Here is a 19,760-nt window from a genome sequence, read left to right on the forward strand (position 1 = left end):
CTCTTGTCAGTGTTTGTTTGTGTTTGATCAGGTTCACATGTCTATCAAATGGTCTGCGAGGACGAGGAGGAGAATCCACACACGTGAGAGCACAGAGCAGCAGCAGCATAATCCTTTCCCCGCCCACTGCTAAGATTTCCGTCATCAACATAGCCCCGCCTCCACCATGAGATTGTATGTACAGTTGTACACACTACACACTATGCCAGTGGTTCTCAAACGTTTCAGGCTGTGACCCCCGAAATAATCATATTTTAATTGGGGACCCCGGCACCCTGACGAGCACTAAGAGTTGAGGAATTTTGTATAACACAGCGTTGCGAGGCGTTGTGAGCATGTAGATCGGTAATTTTCACAATGTCTGCCTCTAATATTTGACAATTTGGCCCATGTTTAATTTGTAGTTTCAGAGGTATTAACAAAATCAATAACCAAAGACAATGAACGTGAATGTGTTGATATTTCAATCAAAGATCATAGGATATTCGCATTATCAACTGTAGTGTTATATACAGTTGATAATATATAGAAATAGTAAATATACAGTATAAATATTTTAAACTGTCCCCATTTCTTTTATACATGAACTGACCCATGAATTATTTTAGACCCATGAAATTATTTTAACAGGTGACAATTATTTAAATATTAGAGCAAGTGACCTAAACGACACAACAGTCACAATATAGAGCTGTTTGACACTGTTACTGAGCCAACACTCTATAGCAATGATTACTGTCACAATATAGAGCTATTTAACACTGTTACTGAACAAACACTCTATAGCAACGATTACTGTCACAATATAGAGCTATGTGACACTGTTACTGAGCCAACACTCTATAGCAACGATTACTGTCACTGTTCCGTTATTTTTGAATTCCCCCCTAGGGGGTCCTCAGAGTTACAACAGGGGGTCCTCCAAATCTTTGAGTGATAGAGAGTTTTTTTCTTTCCTTTTTTATATTAATCACTTTTTCCCTAGTGTCCATATTCTGAGAACTTTAGCCAAAAATAGCCCATCTACAAGCTTGTAGATGGGCTATTTTCAGCACAGAGGTTTGGTGTAGAGGGGAAAAAGAGCAGACTAAGTACAGACTAGTGAAAAGTCAAGTTTATCAAGTATTGACGGCTCAAGTGGTTAAATATGTGAAAACACAAATTGACATGAATCCAAAAGACACTGATGACAATGAAACTATATGGAATCTATGAACAGGTTGTGGGGGTCCCTGCTTCATCTCTCTCTGCTAAGGGGTCCCTGCTTAAAACCCCGGATTTTTAATCGTTCAACACAGGAGCCAAACAAACACTATAGCAATGATTACTGTCACAATATAGAGCTATTTAACACTGTTACTGAACACTCTATAGCAATGATTACTGTCACAATATAGAGAGAGCTATTTGATTGAAACTTGCTAAATGGCAGCGGCCGCTTCGCGGCCGCTGCCAGAGCACGCAGTCCGGCTTGGGTGCCCTCCGAGACCTCGGTGTCTGAGTCTGGAGCTCTGTGAAAAAAAAGAAAAAAGAAAAAAAGCCAGCTGCTGAGCGGGCGTGCGTGCGTGCTTGCGTGCGTTCAGTGCAATGTGAATGCATGTGACCAATTGATAGGAAGATAGATAGATACGTAATAAACATGAACTAAAAGGAGATCCCAGTAATGTTTTTGGCTTATTTCCACAGGGAAGTCATTCATGAATGAACACATTATTGATATAGGACGGTCATAGGTACAGTGTCATTGACAGTACAGTTCACTGGTACAAGGTCAACTAAAAGGTGATCCTAGAAAAGACTAAGTCAGGGGGAAACAATTTAAAAAATAAAACAATAAAAACAGCCGATCTACAAGGCTGCATGTGGGCTTGTGGATCAGCTGTTTTGGGTAAATGTGGGTTATTTATCTAATGCAGTATTGATCCCTTTATCGAGTGATTGATTGAAGACAGTACAGTACAGTACAGTTCACTGGTACAAGCTCAACTAAAAGGAGCTTTATTTATTTCATTAATTATTATTATATAAGGCCCCTATCGAGACTGACTATTTATTTATTTATTTATTTATTTCCCTCCCCGACTATGTTTCCTTCCATCCATCCATCCATCCATCCATCTTCAACCGCTTATCCGGAATCGGGTCTCCGCCCCCCCCCGGGCGTCTGCCTATTGGCTAAATAAATAAATAAATAAATAAATAACGTGCTTCCTTCCTTCCTTCCTTCCTTCCTTCCTTCCTTCCTTAAATAAATAATTCATTAAATAGCGTGCTTGCTTCCTTGCTTCCTTTCTTCCTTCCTTCCTTCAATAAATAAATAAATAAATATATAAATAAATATATAAATAGCGTACATCTTTCTTTCTTTCTTTCTTTCTTTCTTTCTTTCTTTCTTTCTTTCTTTCTTTCTTTCTTCCTTCCTTCAATAAATAAATAAATAAATAAATAAATAAATAAATAAATAAATAATCTCATTTACATATTGTTATGTAAATGAGGCTACATTAATTATGCAAATGATTATTATGTAAATGAGGCTGCATTAATTATGCAAATGAGGTTGGGGGCGTGGTCTGCATTAATTATGTAAATGAGACTGCACAACATACATTCGACGTGCGCGTCTTGTTGCTAATTAGCCTAATTATGCAAATGTGTTGGGGGCGTGGTCTGCAGTAATTATGCAAATGAGGTTGGGGCATGGTCTGCCGTAATTATGCAAATGAGGTTGGGGGCGTGGTCTGCATTAATTATGTAAATGAGACTGCACAACATGCATTCCACGCGCGCGTCTTGTTGCTTATTGCACGCGAATGCAGGGGGCGGAGCTAATTAGCCTAATTATTCAAATTGGGGGCGTGGCATGTAAATGAGGTTGGGGCGTGGTCTGCATCAATTATGTAAATGAGCCTGCACAACATGCATTTGTTGCTAATTACACGCGAATGCAGGGGGTGGGGCTAATTAGCCTAATTATTCAAATTGGGGGCGCGGTCTGCATTAATTATGTAAATGAGGTTGGGGCGTGGTCTGCATCAATTACGTAAATGAGCCTGCACAACATGCATTTGACGCGCGCGTCTTGTTGCTTATTGCACGCGAATAAAGGGGGCGGAGCTAATTAGCCTAATTATTCAAATTGGGGGCGTGGCATGTAAATGAGGTTGGGGCGTGGTCTGCATTAATTATGTAAATCAGACTGCACAACATGCATTCGACGCGCGCGTCTTGTTGCTAATTACACGCGAATGCAGGGGGCGGGGCTAATTAGCCTAATTATTCAAATTGGGGGCGCGGTCTGCATGAATTATGTAAATGAGGTTGGGGGCGTGGTCTGCATCAATTATGTAAATGAGCCTGCACAACATGCATTTGTTGCTAATTACACAACAGGAGGGGAGGAGCTTAGTCGACTCATGCAAATTGGGGGCGGGGCATGGTCTGGAAATGCGTGTGGGCGTGGTTCGCAAACATTATGCTCGCATACATTATGCTAATGAGGGCGTTAAGGTAGGTTTCCCAGCACGTAAAAAATGCAGACGACCGTATGTAAATGAAGGGGAGGAGCTTAGTCGACTCGTGCAAATTGGGGGCGGGGCATGGTTTGGAAATGCGTGTGGGCGTGGTGCGCATAAATTATGCTAATGAGGGCGTTAAGGTAGGTTTCCTAGCGCGTAAAAAATGCAGACGACCGTATGTAAATGAAGGGGAGGAGCTTAGTCGACATATGCAAATTGGGGGCGGGGCATGGTTTGGAAATGCGTGTGGGTGTGGTTCGCATAAATTATGCTAATGAGGGCGTTAAGGTAGGTTTCCTAGCGCGTAAAAAATGCAGACGACCGTATGTAAATGAAGGGGAGGAGCTTAGAAGAAATATGCAAATTGGGGGCGGGGCATGGTTTGGAAATGCGTGTGGGCGTGGTGCGCATACATTATGCTCGCATAAATTATGCTAATGAGGGCGTTAAGTGGCCTTTCCCAGCGCGTAAAATATGCAGACGGCCGTATGTAAATGAAGGGGAGGAGCTTAGACGACATATGCAAATTGGGGGCGGGGCAGGGTTTGGAAATGCGTGTGGGCGTGGTGCGCATACATTATGCTCGCATACATTATGCTAATGAGGGCGTTAAGGCAGGTTTCGCAGCGCGTAAAAAAAGCAGACGACCGTATGTAAATGAAGGGGAGGAGCTTAGTCGACGTATGCAAATTGGGGGCGGTGCATGATTTGGAAATGCGTGTGGGTGTGGTTCGCATAAATTATGCTAATGAGGCTGTTAAGTGGCCTTTCCCAGCGCGTAAAATATGCAGACGGCCGTATGTAAATGAAGGGGAGGAGCTTAGACGACATATGCAAATTGGGGGCGGGGCATGGTTTGGAAATGCGTGTGGGCGTGGTGCGCATACATTATGCTTGCATACATTATGCTAATGAGGGCGTTAAGGCAGGTTTCGCAGCGCGTAAAAAAAGCAGACGACCGTATGTAAATGAAGGGGAGGAGCTTAGTCGACGTATGCAAATTGGGGGCGGTGCATGATTTGGAAATGCGTGTGGGCGTGGTGCGCATACATTATGCTCGCATAAATTATGCTAATGAGGGCGTTAAGTGGCCTTTCCCAGCGCGTAAAATATGCAGACGGCCGTATGTAAATGAAGGGGAGGAGCTTAGACGACATATGCAAATTGGGGGCGGGGCAGGGTTTGGAAATGCGTGTGGGCGTGGTGCGCATACATTATGCTCGCATACATTATGCTAATGAGGGCGTTAAGGCAGGTTTCGCAGCGCGTAAAAAAAGCAGACGACCGTATGTAAATGAAGGGGAGGAGCTTAGTCGACGTATGCAAATTGGGGGCGGTGCATGATTTGGAAATGCGTGTGGGTGTGGTTCGCATAAATTATGCTAATGAGGCTGTTAAGTGGCCTTTCCCAGCGCGTAAAATATGCAGACGGCCGTATGTAAATGAAGGGGAGGAGCTTAGACGACATATGCAAATTGGGGGCGGGGCATGGTTTGGAAATGCGTGTGGGCGTGGTGCGCATACATTATGCTCGCATACATTATGCTAATGAGGGCGTTAAGGCAGGTTTCGCAGCGCGTAAAAAAAGCAGACGACCGTATGTAAATGAAGGGGAGGAGCTTAGTCGACGTATGCAAATTGGGGGCGGTGCATGATTTGGAAATGCGTGTGGGTGTGGTTCGCATAAATTATGCTAATGAGGCTGTTAAGTGGCCTTTCCCAGCGCGTAAAAAATGCAGATGACCGTATGTAAATGAAGGGGAGGAGCTTAGACGACATATGCAAATTGGGGGCGGGGCATGGTTTGGAAATGCGTGTGGGCGTGGTGCGCATACATTATGCTCGCATAAATTATGCTAATGAGGGCGTTAAGTGGCCTTTCCCAGCGCGTAAAATATGCAGACGGCCGTATGTAAATGAAGGGGAGGAGCTTAGACGACATATGCAAATTGGGGGCGGGGCAGGGTTTGGAAATGCGTGTGGGCGTGGTGCGCATACATTATGCTCGCATACATTATGCTAATGAGGGCGTTAAGTGGCCTTTCCCAGCGCGTAAAAAATGCAGATGACCGTATGTAAATGAAGGGGAGGAGCTTAGACGACATATGCAAATTGGGGGCGGGGCATGGTTTGGAAATGCGTGTGGGCGTGGTGCGCATACATTATGCTCGCATACATTATGCTAATGAGGGCGTTAAGGCAGGTTTCGCAGCGCGTAAAAAAAGCAGACGACTGTATGTAAATGAAGGGGAGGAGCTTAGTCGACGTATGCAAATTGGGGGCGGTGCATGATTTGGAAATGCGTGTGGGTGTGGTTCGCATAAATTATGCTAATGAGGCTGTTAAGTGGCCTTTCCCAGCGCGTAAAAAATGCAGATGACCGTATGTAAATGAAGGGGAGGAGCTTAGACGACATATGCAAATTGGGGGCGGGGCATGGTTTGGAAATGTGTGTGGGTGTGGTTCGCATAAATTATGCTAATGAGGCTGTTAAGTGGCGTTTCCCAGCGCGTAAAAAATGCAGACGACCGTATGTAAATGAAGGGGAGGAGCTTAGTCGACGTATGCAAATTGGGGGCGGGGCATGATTTGGAAATGCGTGTGGGCGTGGTTTGCATACATTATGCTCGCATACATTATGCTAATGAGGGCGTTAAGGTGGGTTTTCCAGCGCGTAAAAAATGCAGACGACCGTATGTAAATGAAGGGGAGGAGCTTAGTCGACGTATGAAAATTGGGGGCGGTGCATGGTTTGTAAATGTGTGTGGGTGTGGTTCGCATAAATTATGCTCGCATACATTATGCTAATGAGGGTGTTAAGGTAGGTTTCCCAGCGCGTAAAAAATTCAGACGACCGTATGTAAATGAAGGGGAGGAGCTTAGTCGAAGTATGCAAATTGGGGGCGGGGCATGGTTTGGAAATGCGTGTGGGCGTGGTTTGCATACATTATGCTCGCATACATTATGCTAATGAGGGCGTTAAGGTGGGTTTTCCAGCGCGTAAAAAATGCAGACGACCGTATGTAAATGAAGGGGAGGAGCTTAGTCGACGTATGAAAATTGGGGGCGGTGCATGGTTTGGAAATGTGTGTGGGTGTGGTTCGCATAAATTATGCTAATGAGGCTGTTAAGTGGCGTTTCCCAGCGCGTAAAAAATGCAGACGACCGTATGTAAATGAAGGGGAGGAGCTTAGTCGACGTATGCAAATTGGGGGCGGGGCATGGTTTGGAAATGCGTGTGGGCGTGGTTTGCATACATTATGCTCGCATACATTATGCTAATGAGGGCGTTAAGGTGGGTTTTCCAGCGCGTAAAAAATGCAGACGACCGTATGTAAATGAAGGGGAGGAGCTTAGTCGACGTATGAAAATTGGGGGCGGTGCATGGTTTGGAAATGTGTGTGGGTGTGGTTCGCATAAATTATGCTCGCATACATTATGCTAATGAGGGTGTTAAGGTAGGTTTCCCAGCGCGTAAAAAATTCAGACGACCGTATGTAAATGAAGGGGAGGAGCTTAGTCGAAGTATGCAAATTGGGGGCGGGGCATGGATTGGAAATGCGTTTGGGTGTGGTTCGCATACATTATGCTCGCATACATTATGCTAATGAGGGTGTTAAGGTAGGTTCCCCAGCGCGTAAAAAATGCAGACGACCGTATGTAAATGAAGGGGAGGAGCTTAGTCGACATATGCAAATTGGGGGCGGGGCATGGTTTGGAAATGCGTGTGGGCGTGGTTTGCATAGATTATGCTCGCATACATCATGCTAATGAGGGTGTTAAGGTAGGTTTCCCAGGGCTTAAAAATACAGTCGACCGTAGTGAGCATTCGTTCCACGAACGCATTCATTCAATGAATGAATGAATAAATAAATAAAGTGCAAACGAACGAGCGAACGAACGCACGTGCACGCACGCACACTTTATTATTTATTCATTCATTCACGCACGCACGCACGCACGCACGCACGCACGCACGCACGCACACTTTATTTTTTAATTAATTCATGAATACAGCCTGCGATATGCGTGAAATCTTGCAAGCACATTCCCACTAGGTCAAGGAACAGATGCCTCCCTTCTCACATTGGCCTGTTATAGCGCCACCAGCGGGTCAACTTTTGCATAACACATTTTTGGAACAAAATGCCTCAAATCATGCATGCAGCTAATTTCAGTAACGTCAAAGAGAGCACTGCCTGCGATCTTGACATTTTGTACTTTTATAGACATTGTTTTCTGGCTTGAAGCGAGCCCACAATTGTTTCGAAGGAACAATATTTTCTAGTTTTAATTTTTTTATTGTTTTCTCTTTAAAAAATATGTAGTTTATAAAGTTTGGCGAGATAGGAAGTCATAAAAATGAGTTGTCAATGCCCCTGATGGATGAATTTGTTAATGCTCTATACCAGGGGTTCTCAAACCTTTTTAGGCCGTGACCCCCAAAATAAACATATTTGAACAGGGGACCCCCACGCTGACAAGCACTTGGAATTGTAGGTATTACATTTAATGTGACTCGGTTCCACAGATAAATATTGTGAAAATAGCTATTTTCACAATGTTCGCCTCTTGCTTACTTAATATTTGACAGTTTGGCCAGTCCTGTCGAATATTCGAATACTTTGAGGTCGAATAATTCGAATACCAAAAATCACTATTCGTGAATGCCCTAACTTGCCGATCTTCACTGTTGGTAGACGGTGAATTAGCCATGGCTGTTTGTTCAGTAATTAATAATCCTAAAAAGTAATCCTAAAAGTCTAATCATATAAATGCTAACAACTTCAAATTGTCTTATACTATGTCTCTCTCTTACCCTGCAGTATCTTATATACTAGCTTACCTGACGTCTGGTCTGACGTCACACATTTAACACTAATCTTTGCCTAACAACGCCCACGGAGGCTTGCCCTCCGTGGGCATATTCAGGACATGACTGGATGGCCAAAGACTGTTCACTCCTGTCCGTCTGTGTTAGTATTGATTTTGACAGCAAATTTCTATTTAGTTTTAGTCATAGTCCTTTGAATTAAACATCATTTAGTTAGTCATATTTTAGTCGAGGTTTAGTCGACCATATATCATAAGATTTCAGTCGACTTTGTCGGGCCTTGATGCTGTCGTAAACGGTAGTTGGTAAATGGTGCATTTATATAGCACCTTTATCCAAGTTGTCATCAGTGAAAAAAGGTAGTCAGTCAACGCATTTCTCGTCATAGTTTTAGTCAACAAAATCAGCCATGTGCCCGTTCATTTGTGAACATCTTATCTCCAGCACCGCTGGACTGATCTGGACCCATTTGCATGAGTTTTGGATGAAATCGTTAGTAGTGTAGCACAAATGGGCTATATGGGGAGTTGCATCATGGTCCAATTAATGAATTTATTGTACAACCTACGGTTCAAGAGCTATAGGCCTCTAAATGTGAAGCGGCCTATTATAGGGCCATCAGGAGGCAGATTTGAGAAATAGGGGGGTGGAGGTTCTTCCTTGGCCCACTGCGCCAGTGTAAAGTGTCACGCCGTTCGGCTCAGCTGTTCCCAATATAGTAGAGATAGCCAGTTTGCTTCTCGTAGTTTTGCTGTGCACTACTATTCTTTTTGGATTATTACTGACTCTGCCTTCTCCTCTCCTCCCCAGTTTTCCGGGTCCCGTGCTGGGTTGGAGCAGTGGCGGAGTCAATTACCTTCTTGCCCCCCTCGTGCTTTTTACACTGTGTTCCAGTGTAAATAAACGTGCCCGGGTGGGCTTTAACCGTCTACTGCCTCCTCCTTGATGTGCGTTTGGGTCAACTCACATCAGTCGGATGTAATAACAGATTAGCCGTCACATACAGAAGGACTGTGAGTTCGTCAGGATTCACATTAGGGCTGGGCATTATCATCCTAGCCGACTGTTATTCAACATCAATATTTGATGAAAATTGCAGGCTGTGACATCAATTTCCTTTGTAAATGTTTCAAAATCCTTTCAAAAATAGAGAAAATAGATGATCTTGAGGGCTCACAACGCATCACACTACAACACGTTTTGATAACATTTCACACTGTTTTAGGGGTGTATTATTCAGTGATAATGAAAGTGGCCGGGGGCCATCTTGTCCCTACTGGCCTTACAGCGTGGAAATGTTAAGTTTTTTATAGATTTTTTACACCATTATAATGTTCTCGTTTTGATCATTAGACCCAATCACTTTATATCGGTAGGCCTACGTCTCCAGCTTCAGGATATGTATGATACTGATTTACTACGAGACTGTGGCATTATGAGTTCAGTAGTTTACAATCTAGGCATTTAGCAGACGTTCTTAATTCAGAGCGACAGTGGTTCTCAAAACTTTTCTTTTTTCCGTCATAACTAAACATCCTAACATAACTACGGCCGTACGCTACCCTGATTGGTCGAGGACTGGCTGGCCACCTCTGAAAACCGAATCTAGCAATGCTCGTAACACGGGCCATGGTGGAAGTCCTTATAAGGTCAGCACACATTCTAGTGAGGAGAATGAATGGAAAATGTACCAATTATATTTTTATTAGAATGAAATACAATCACTGAATATACCTTTAAGTAGAACTACAAAATAAGGCTCAAGTGATTAAAACCAGAAAAAGACTTGACTATGCAAGATGATATCGAGTCTCATATCACAATATTGATATATGGATATATTGCCCAGCCCTAATAATAATGGACTCTACACCAGTGGTTCTCAAAGTGGATTTCAGGGACTGTCTATTGGTTCCTTTATGGGGGCTGTATTTTGATTGTCTTAAGTACCAGTTCTTATGCCTTAACTTAAAGGCCTGTCCATACTGTCTGCGACCACCAAACTTTTCATCAGAGAGTTCTTACTTTCCGACGAGCAGCTTTCCGAACTCTAATTCGGGGTAATGCTTTCCAGAAGATTGACGAAGAGTGACGTCATGTTGGAGTTGAACCAGACGGAAGGTTTGGTGGTAGGAGACAGTGTGGACAGGCCTTGAAGTTAAGGCATTAGAGCTGGTACTCAAGACAATCAAAATAGAGCCCTCAGGGTCTAAATTGACCCATACAAGTATGTGACTCTGACAAATGGAACCAAATTGGTTCCATTTACTGTCAGGGTAAAGAGGAGAGCTTGAAATGTAAATGTTTGAGAACCACTGCTCTACACCAGGGGTCGGCAACCTTTTTGGCAAGTGCCATGTTTTTTTTTTATATTCTTCTGTGTCTGTGTGCCATACCAACATTACATTTAATTATCAACCTCATCAAAATTAAAATTGAATACAGATTTTGGTTTTCCTAACCTTCTTGTTTTTAAATATATTCGGAGCGGTGCAAACCGCTTCCCACATTTGACTTAGTGTGTAGTCATTTCCCCATGTCTCTATGTGTGTGTATGTATGTATGCAGTACCAACAGCTGAAATACTGGCATCCCCATCTAGTGGCCCAGGTCTTTTGGTAAATGGAATGAATACATACATTTATACATATTTATTTTGTTTTATTTATTAACTATATGTGTGTGTGTGTGTGTGTGTGTGTGTGTGTGTGTGTGTGCGTGTGTGTGTGTGTGTGTGTGTGTGTGTGTGTAGGCTATAGATTGAATTGCTGTTCCGAGCAACATTGTAATAACATAATATGATATGATTGCGACCGTCAGGTCGCATGTTACTACCAAAACCTCCACCGGCTGTCTGTCAGTCGGTCGGTCACGTCACACGCGCGTGTGTGTGCGCACATGCCTTATGTTTTATTGTCTCCCTAATTTATATTATCTGATACTTCCTTTGTATATTTTGAAACGCATAGCATCATTCAGCGTCCTCTTCACGTTGGTTGCAACGGCCTTCCTTTTTTTCCCCTTCTTTTACCGTTTCTTGATAAAAAAATTATATTTCTTCTCTTCCGGTTGCCAATTCGCAGCACCTTCCCGCGACCCCACTTTGGGTCGCGACCCATACTTTGAGAACCGCTGATCTACACCATATCTCTTCGACACAAATAGCAGATCTATAATCTCACGTGGCAGCGTGACATAGGCCTACTGTGAGATAGTGGATCACATACACTTACGCCGAATGTTGGACTATTAGACAGGCCCAGCAAAGCCGGATGCTGGTTCATGAGGTTAACCATACGGAAGACCTGGGATTATTTGATACTTTAGCTATTGATAAATAGCAGATATACAAGCTCACAGGAGGGGTCCCTGGAACAACATATTTTGAGATGGGGGTCCCCGGCCAAATGCATGTAATTTTGAGGGACCATTGACATGAACAAGTTTGAGAACCACTGATTTAGAAGGATTTGGAAGACATTTATAGAATCAGGGCAAAATAGACAAAAAAGACTTGCGCAAATTTAAAGTGGTTAAAGTCTGGAGGGACGAAGACGCGTTCCCGGCCTTTAATGGCTTAACACCAACAGTGTCAAACAGTTTGTCCTCACCAGACTTTGTGGGCATGCATGTGTGTGTGTGTGTGTGTGTGTGTGTGTGTGTGTGTGTGTGCGTGCGTGCGTGCGTGCGTGCGTGCGTGCGTGCGTGCGTGCGTGCGTGCGTGCGTGTGTGCGTGCGCGCGCGCGCGCCTGCGTGCGGTTTAATTTATACTTTTGCTTGCCGAAAATAACCGATTTTCAAGCTTCCGTTTTTGTTTCCGATGTGAAAATCTATAATTTTCAACAAGCGACACACATCTAGCCTTCATGTAGAGGGGCTGATTGCAGTGTTATTTATTCACCGTTAAGTTTCTTTAAGTCTGCAGTTTTGACAATACAGTCTTATACAGTTGTTTACCGATGTTTCTGGTTGACATTGGCACATTTCACTCAGGTTTTTTCATGTCACTCATGTCACTTTGTCTGCTGACATCACTCAGCAACGAAATAAAAATAAAATAAACAAAAATAAAAATAAAAAAATTCACAGGATCACCCATGATGTGCACTGCATTGTAGTTTCAAATGCACTACAATGCAGGCATTTTTAAGTAAAAAACTAAAAAAAGAAGAAGACACGTGTGACATGCATGATCTGGGCAGATTGCCCCAGGAAATGTGCCAATCTCAACCCAAAACAACGATATGACTTTTACTCTTGATTTCATTGAGGAGCTTGAAAGGTTTCCATTTTTTACTAGTAAAAACGCACTGTTTTATAGTTTCATAAAGCATTTCTCAGTGATACTGTGCTCTTGGTCCCATAGCATGTCATTATTATTACATTTCTTTTAATATATATTTTTTATTTTAGAGAGAAATTACAGAAGTTCACATTGAACTTTTGAAACCCCTCAGTTGCTTTGGTCCTGTGTGGATAAAGCATAAAACTGTAATCTGACTTTGACAATGGAATAGAAGTGGAATCAATGGAATAAAACAGGAACTGAAAGAACATAACTGCATTCAGTAGAAAACAATTGGAATCGATCATCATATTGGAACTGGCATTCATTTGTTTCTTATGATGTCTGCTTCGTCTTTATGATCGTCTAGTAACCAATCATCTAAGGTAATCTCAAAAAAGCTAAAAGAATTAGCTTAAAGGGGAACTTCCCTTTATAACTTTTCTGGGGTGATTTTCACATCTACGTAAGCGTTAGTATGCACCCCAGACAGTCAGAAGTGTCTTGATTCAATATTTACATCGTTGATATGTATTTGATCAAACATGCATTCCTGCTAAATGGAAAGACTTATTGTTATTGATGAGCTATTTCATTATGTTGATATTGTTAAGACATCTTGCGTGAAATAACTGAAAAAGCCAAGGTCTCCCCCTTGATTCAAAGGGCAATATCAGTCACAAGCAGGGATGTGTGGTTGAATGAGTTTAAAGGAACTATAGTCAACTTTTTCTTGAAAAACAGATGCTAAAATAAAAATAATGTTTCGAAAATATTTTATAAAAAAGATTAAGCTTCATTATGTGTTTCTATTCTACTTTGTTTACATCCCTTATCAATCCATATAAAAGAATGGAAGAGGGAAAGTCAAAATGTATGGGGGTTAGTGTGGAATGCATGTCTGATCAAAGGAACATAAAGTATCTACATACTGAATCAAGGAGTAGGAGTAGACGTGAAAGTGACCCAAGAGCAATCACATTTTGGTTTTCCACATTCCTTAAGCCACGTGACAAGTACAGTATTCTTCATAACATTGTCCTTAACAGACAGAACTTTAAGGAATGCAGATTGCAGTCAAACACTATACACACAATGTCTTATATAAATACCATAGTCCCCATAATGACTATATATTTACAGTCAAAATACCATCGTCCCGTAATGACTTCATATTTACAGGCAGTCCCCATAAACACTTAACATATTTATACAGTCTAATACCACATTTCCCATTACGTCTTCATAATTACACTCATGATATTCCACAGTCCACATAATAGCTGCATTTTTACAGTCAAATGCCATAGTCTCCATATTGTCTCTATATGTACAGTTAAATACCACAGTCCCCATAATTTATTTTATATTTGCACTCAAATACCATAGTCTCCAAATTGTCTTTAGCCTATATTTACAGTAACGTATCCTTGGTCCCCATAATTTCCTTATATCTACAGAGAAATACCACAGTCCCAGGGCGTCCCGGTATAGCACAGGGGTAACTAAGTTACAGCACTGAATCTGCGGTTCGATTCCTCCATCCGTGGTGCCTCCGGCTTGGCCGCGCGCACCAACGAACACGGCTGGCTGTGTTCGCGGGTGGGAACCTGGCAGCGGGTGGTGGGTGCGATCTCTGTTGCTGCACTATAGCGACTCCTGCAGGTTGTTCGGGGTGCCTGCGCGTTCGGCAGAGAGGAGGAGTGGAGTGTTCCTCTGCATGCATTACATCCTCGAGGTGAAACTCCTCGCTGTCGGGTGAAAAGAAAGTGGCCGGCGACGTCACACGCCTCAGAGGAGGCACACGGTTGTCTACTACACCGTCCCCAGATCAAACAAGTGGCCGTTGGCAGTGATTATACACATGGGGGGGAATTGGCAAATAACTTAATTGGGAAGAGAATTTGAAGAAAAAAAGAAAGTGTCTTTATATTTAAATTCAAATAACATGGTCCCCATTGATGTCTATATTTACAGTACAGTTACAAGTCCATGGTGTTCACTCTTGTATTTTGTTTCGACAGATGTTTTTTTCCCCCTCGTTGTGTCCTTGGAGCGTGATACGGACATTCTGTGTGGGTGAGGTGTTAGGAGACTTCTTGAACGAGTCTATGAAAGGGTGGAAAAAGCACATTTGATAATAGCGTGTTAGTACAGTGGTTCTCAACCTCTGGGTCGGGACCCCCAGAGGGGTCCCCAAATTATTTCGAGGGGTCCCCAGATGATTCACTTAATGTGCAACATTGTGACAAAGTGACAATTTAAGGACGTTTTAATACCTCTAAAATGACAAATTAAACATTTGCCAAATTGTCAAATATTAGAGGCAGAAATTGGGAAAATAGCTGATCTACATGCTCGCCTCGCAACGCGAGGCCTGGTGGCACTCTTCTTGTGCCACCAGGCCTTTACACACGTATGAGATGTGTTAGGTCATGTTTGAGGTTACAGAGAGAGGTGACAACAGGTCAAAAGATGAGAATCCACAGGAAACGCCGCTCCCCCTGACAGAAAGGCTGAATCTACTAACTAGATACACAGGTCTACTGATGATCAGGGATCATTAGAACTGAGATTTGTAAGCACAAGGTTCTTAGTTTGATGCCAACATATGTTTAACCTGCATCCAAATGTAGCAGTGACTCATAGCCTCAGCCAGATGACCTAAAAAATAAAGGATACCACTTTGGTCTAGTGCAGGGGTCTTCAACGTTTTCAGGCCAAGGACCCCTTAGTTGAGGGAGAGATGAAGCAGGGACCCCGACAACCTTTTCATAGATTCCATATTGTTTCATCGTTTGACAGCACAATCATCAGTGTATTTTGGATTCTTGACAATTTGTGTTTTCAGATATTTAACCACTTGAGCCATCATTACCTAATAAACTTGACCTTTTACTCGTACTTAGTCTGCTGTTTCCCTTCTACACCAAACCTGCCGATCTACAAGCTCACAGCGCCTCGCAGCGCGGTCCCTGTCCCTGATATAATATTTCGAGATGGGGGTCTTTTAATATTTTTGACCAGAGTCTATACATTTCTTCTAAATTCTTTTTTGGTTTTAGGTTTTTGAAAAACGCATGTATTCAAAGATTTTCAAAAATAGCAGATATACAAGCTCTCAGCGCAGCACCAGCTAAAGCATAACATAATGCTTAAAGTAATATTATAATAATGCGTTCCAGTTCTAAATGGGTTAATTCTCATTTGATTCTTCCATGCCAGCGTCTATGCACAACTCAATGTTTTGCTCGCACAACAGAAACAGACACCGTTCTGGTGTACATGGTACTGTGTGTACCATTTTTATGAACAACAACAAAAAGGTACAGTATGAAAATACAATTAAATGTAGCTTAAAAACAATGTAAGCATGTAAGTTCTTTTAGAAAACAGTGAAGCATCCCAACAGGTGAAGAGGAGGAAGGGGACTCTGCACACTGATGAAGACCCGCTATAGCAGTGGTTCTCAACCTTTCCAGGCCGCGACCCCCCCCCCCCCCCCCCCCCAAAAAAAACATATTTCAACTGGGGGGACCCCCCCCACCCCACCCCACCCTACCAGGCACTTGGAATTGTAGGAGTTGGCATTACATTTAGTTTGACAATCTATTCCATTGTGAAAATAGCAGATTTTACATGCTCTCAACGCCTCGCAACGCTATTTTCACATGTTCTCTCTCCAATATTTGAAATTTGGCCAATGTTTAACCAGAGATACTTAAAAAAAAGAAAAAAAGTCTTAAAAGTCCTTAAATTGTCACTTAAAAGTGTGCTGATACCCTGTATACACTTACACTGTATGTTGTTCTGTTTACCGATGAGTGAGAAGCCAATCATCTGGGGACCCCCAAAAAATCATTTGGGGACCACTCTGGGGGTCCCGGCCCACAGGTTGAGAATCACAGCGCTATAGGGTTGAAACTTTGTGCCTGAGCTCCCAGTAGAGTGGATTGAAGTTGACAGTGTGCAGACCTCCCTTCCTCTTCTCAGTAACATAAATTACACCTCACAAAAAAAAATAGAGGCAAATCTTTGCTGTATACAAAGGAACTCAACCACTCCGGTGGAAACAAAATCCTTGTAAAACAGAAAAAAGAAAAGAAAAAAGCCTTTAAGCTTCTTCAAAGTCAAATTTGAGGGATACAAAAATATATATATATAACAAAGTAAAATATATTGTTTAACACAATAACAAGACATGACCCCCAAACATGTCATAAGGTGCAACTGGGTCGTTGCTTTAAGGCCAAGAGCACTTTGGTAGAGGTTTGAGTTGTGTAGTTAACCAGGGGCGTCAATTGGGTATGGCAGGGGTATGCAGCTGCCATACCCTGGGTCCAGGGGGGGGGAAATAAAAGTTACTTTTAAATATAAATCCATGAACGTCTCCTTGTCTATCTGTGCTGGTTATTATGTTGTTAAATTACAGTAAAATAACTACAAATGCAACATTTTACAAAATGGTCACTTTAACAAGGTATTATAATTATATTCTCCACACTTGTATTCTCCCCACCTTGACAAAATGGTATATTCCCAGGTTCCGCAGGTCAGCTGCCATATCAAGAAACCATAGAAACGGGGGGACAAAAAATAAAATGTACTTCTTAAAATAAATGTATCGTGCCTGTTGCTAAGGTATGGCAACATGACTTGTGTCTTGCACGCGCTTGCCAAGACACCAGTCATGTTGCCATACCTCACCTTTTGCTGAACTGACACCACTGTCCATACACACCATTTGGCTGACCATTTGCTAACCCCAATTACATTACGTTCAATCTCACCAAACACTCTTTTCCTTCAACATTTATACAAGATGTATATGCTGTGGCTCAACCTAAGTAGCGCAAGGGATAGTTACAGTACACCACATTAACATATTACTATGGTCATTCTGAATGGTAGATACATTAGGTCAGTGTTTCTCAACCACTGTGCCTGGGGACCTTTGGTGTGCCCCTGAGAAGGGTCAAGTGTGCCCCTTGAAACTGCTTGAAAGCCAGTATTGTATTTATTGTTTTAAAAATGATTTAAACTAGTGAAAACAGCCGATCTACAAGCACACAACCCGATCTACAAGCACACAACGCCTCGCACCGCGAGGCGTTGTGTGCTTCTAGATCTGCTGTTTTCACTACTGTTGTGCGACAGCCTTGTATGATGAAGAAGGGCTTTACTTTGCGAAGAAACATACAAATTTGAAACTTGGAGATACAAGGTTTCTTCCCGACTGTGACGATATTTACACCCCCGTATTATGTTGGTGTGCCCATGGATTCTTGGGACATGAAAAGTGTGCCCATGCAGAAAAAAGGTTGAGAAACACTGCATTAGGTTACCTTTATTAGGGACAAACTTAAGCGAGTGGCTGAATATTCAGAACCGCGAGAGGCCATCCTCTGGGCCATCAGCTAGAAACTGATGACCAAGCCCGTTGCCACACTTGCCGCACAGCACCTGATGATATAAAACATGATCATACATTCAATTAACAACATCATGTATCCCAACAAAGGCACACATCCCAACAGAGGAGGTTCCTCCCACAGCTGAAGAATTTAGGGCTGTCACCATGATGACATCTCACATGACGATTAATTGTCACTCAAATAATTGCGATTAACGATTTAGTTGTGTTTTTGTCGCTGACAATTACATTCCTGTTTGGCTTGTAGGCTTTGAAGTTGCACATGGCAGACATGACACATAACCTAAATATACAAAGAAATGACAGACATATTTGACAACTTTATACTCCAAAAAGAACATAGTGGAAATAGCCGATCTACGAGCTCACAACGCATGCAACGCGTTGTGAGCTTGTAGATCTGCCATTTCCACTATTTTTGAAACCTTTTGAAATAATCAGTACTAATGGATAGTGATTTACATGTACACTGTTAACTGTGTGAGTCGTGACAGACGTCCCATCACATGTGTTAAGTGCAATGAGCAATGTATTATGATAATTACTGTACCTTGTAAGTTCAATTATTCAAGTATATGCACTGGCCATTGCCATATGCCTCTAATGTTGTATTTAGTTTGCTGTTGTTTTCTTTCATTTGTAAATAGGCCTATGTGTCAGTAGTTTTAATTTATGAACGAAATAGCTTTTTTTTTTTAGAATATTTTTTGAAATTATAATTAAAAAACTAAATGACCCATAAAAATGTGTGTGCGACCCAAAAATCGGTCCCGGCCAATGTTTTGGGAAACAGTGAGGTATATGACACTAGAAGATACTTAGGCCTACCTAGTGTCATCTTTTCAGAAGTGTCCATGAGCAAGGCAGTGGCGCCAGTTCAGCAAAGGCTAGGGTATGGCAAAGATGGGAGTCCTCGTGGAAAAGAGGCATTACATTTTATATAACACGGTTCTATTGTGAAAATACCAGATCTACATGCTCACAACGCCTCGCGCTTTGTGAGCATGTAGATCGGCTATTTTCACAATGGGTAAACATGGGTATGGCAGCTGCATACCCCTGCCATACCCAATTTGACGCCCCTGGAGCAAGGCACTGCACACATCATTCACACACTGTGTGAGCATGTGAGCATCACCTACTGTAAATCCATTTTTGCCAAACTTAAATCAGCTAGCTACCCTGTGTGTGCATTATGGGGACTGATGTCTCACCTTGTAAGCAGTGAGTGACTCCATTAGCTTGGTGACACTGTCCTCTCTGATGGTGTCGGTGAAGGCAGGCCAGGGGGAGGAGTGGGCATACTTGGACCGACTGGAGAACAGCGGGTGGTCACACTGGGAACACACATAGATACCTGGACATACAGCGACGTTAATACCTGATTAAAACTCACAGAAACAGCGTGGGCAAGGCTTTCCCCCTTCACTGGCATCAATCGCGTTAAATGTTATTTTTCCAGGTTCTTTTCAGTTAAAAGCACAAACATATAGCTATTAGCTGACCTAATTAAATATTAGATAAGCGAAATAAATTAATCCTATCCCCGTACATGGCTGTTACATCATCAAACCATCTGAGTACTCGCCTGGTTTAAAATGATCCTTGTAGATCTCGCCACCGAAAAATCGACAAAAAGACATTTTGTGCAGCTGTCGTGACGTGAACGCTGATCAGTCTCTCTTGTCA

General features: G+C 42.5%; 1 pseudogene across 1 annotated transcript; it reads right to left on the reverse strand.

Annotated features, from left to right (window-relative positions):
- Positions 1-33: 33 nt before the first annotated feature.
- On the reverse strand, positions 34-19,714 carry LOC308299958 (methionine-R-sulfoxide reductase B1-A-like; annotated as a pseudogene). Its single transcript has 4 exons — positions 19,660-19,714; positions 19,286-19,428; positions 17,968-18,100; positions 34-53 (listed from the first exon to the last, which is right to left on the reverse strand). The product of its transcript is annotated as a methionine-R-sulfoxide reductase B1-A-like (transcript).
- Positions 19,715-19,760: the final 46 nt, after the last annotated feature.

This window comes from Nannobrachium achirus (assembly GCF_963921795.1).
Source record: "Nannobrachium achirus genome assembly, chromosome: 15".
NCBI lineage: Eukaryota > Metazoa > Chordata > Actinopteri > Myctophiformes > Myctophidae > Nannobrachium > Nannobrachium achirus.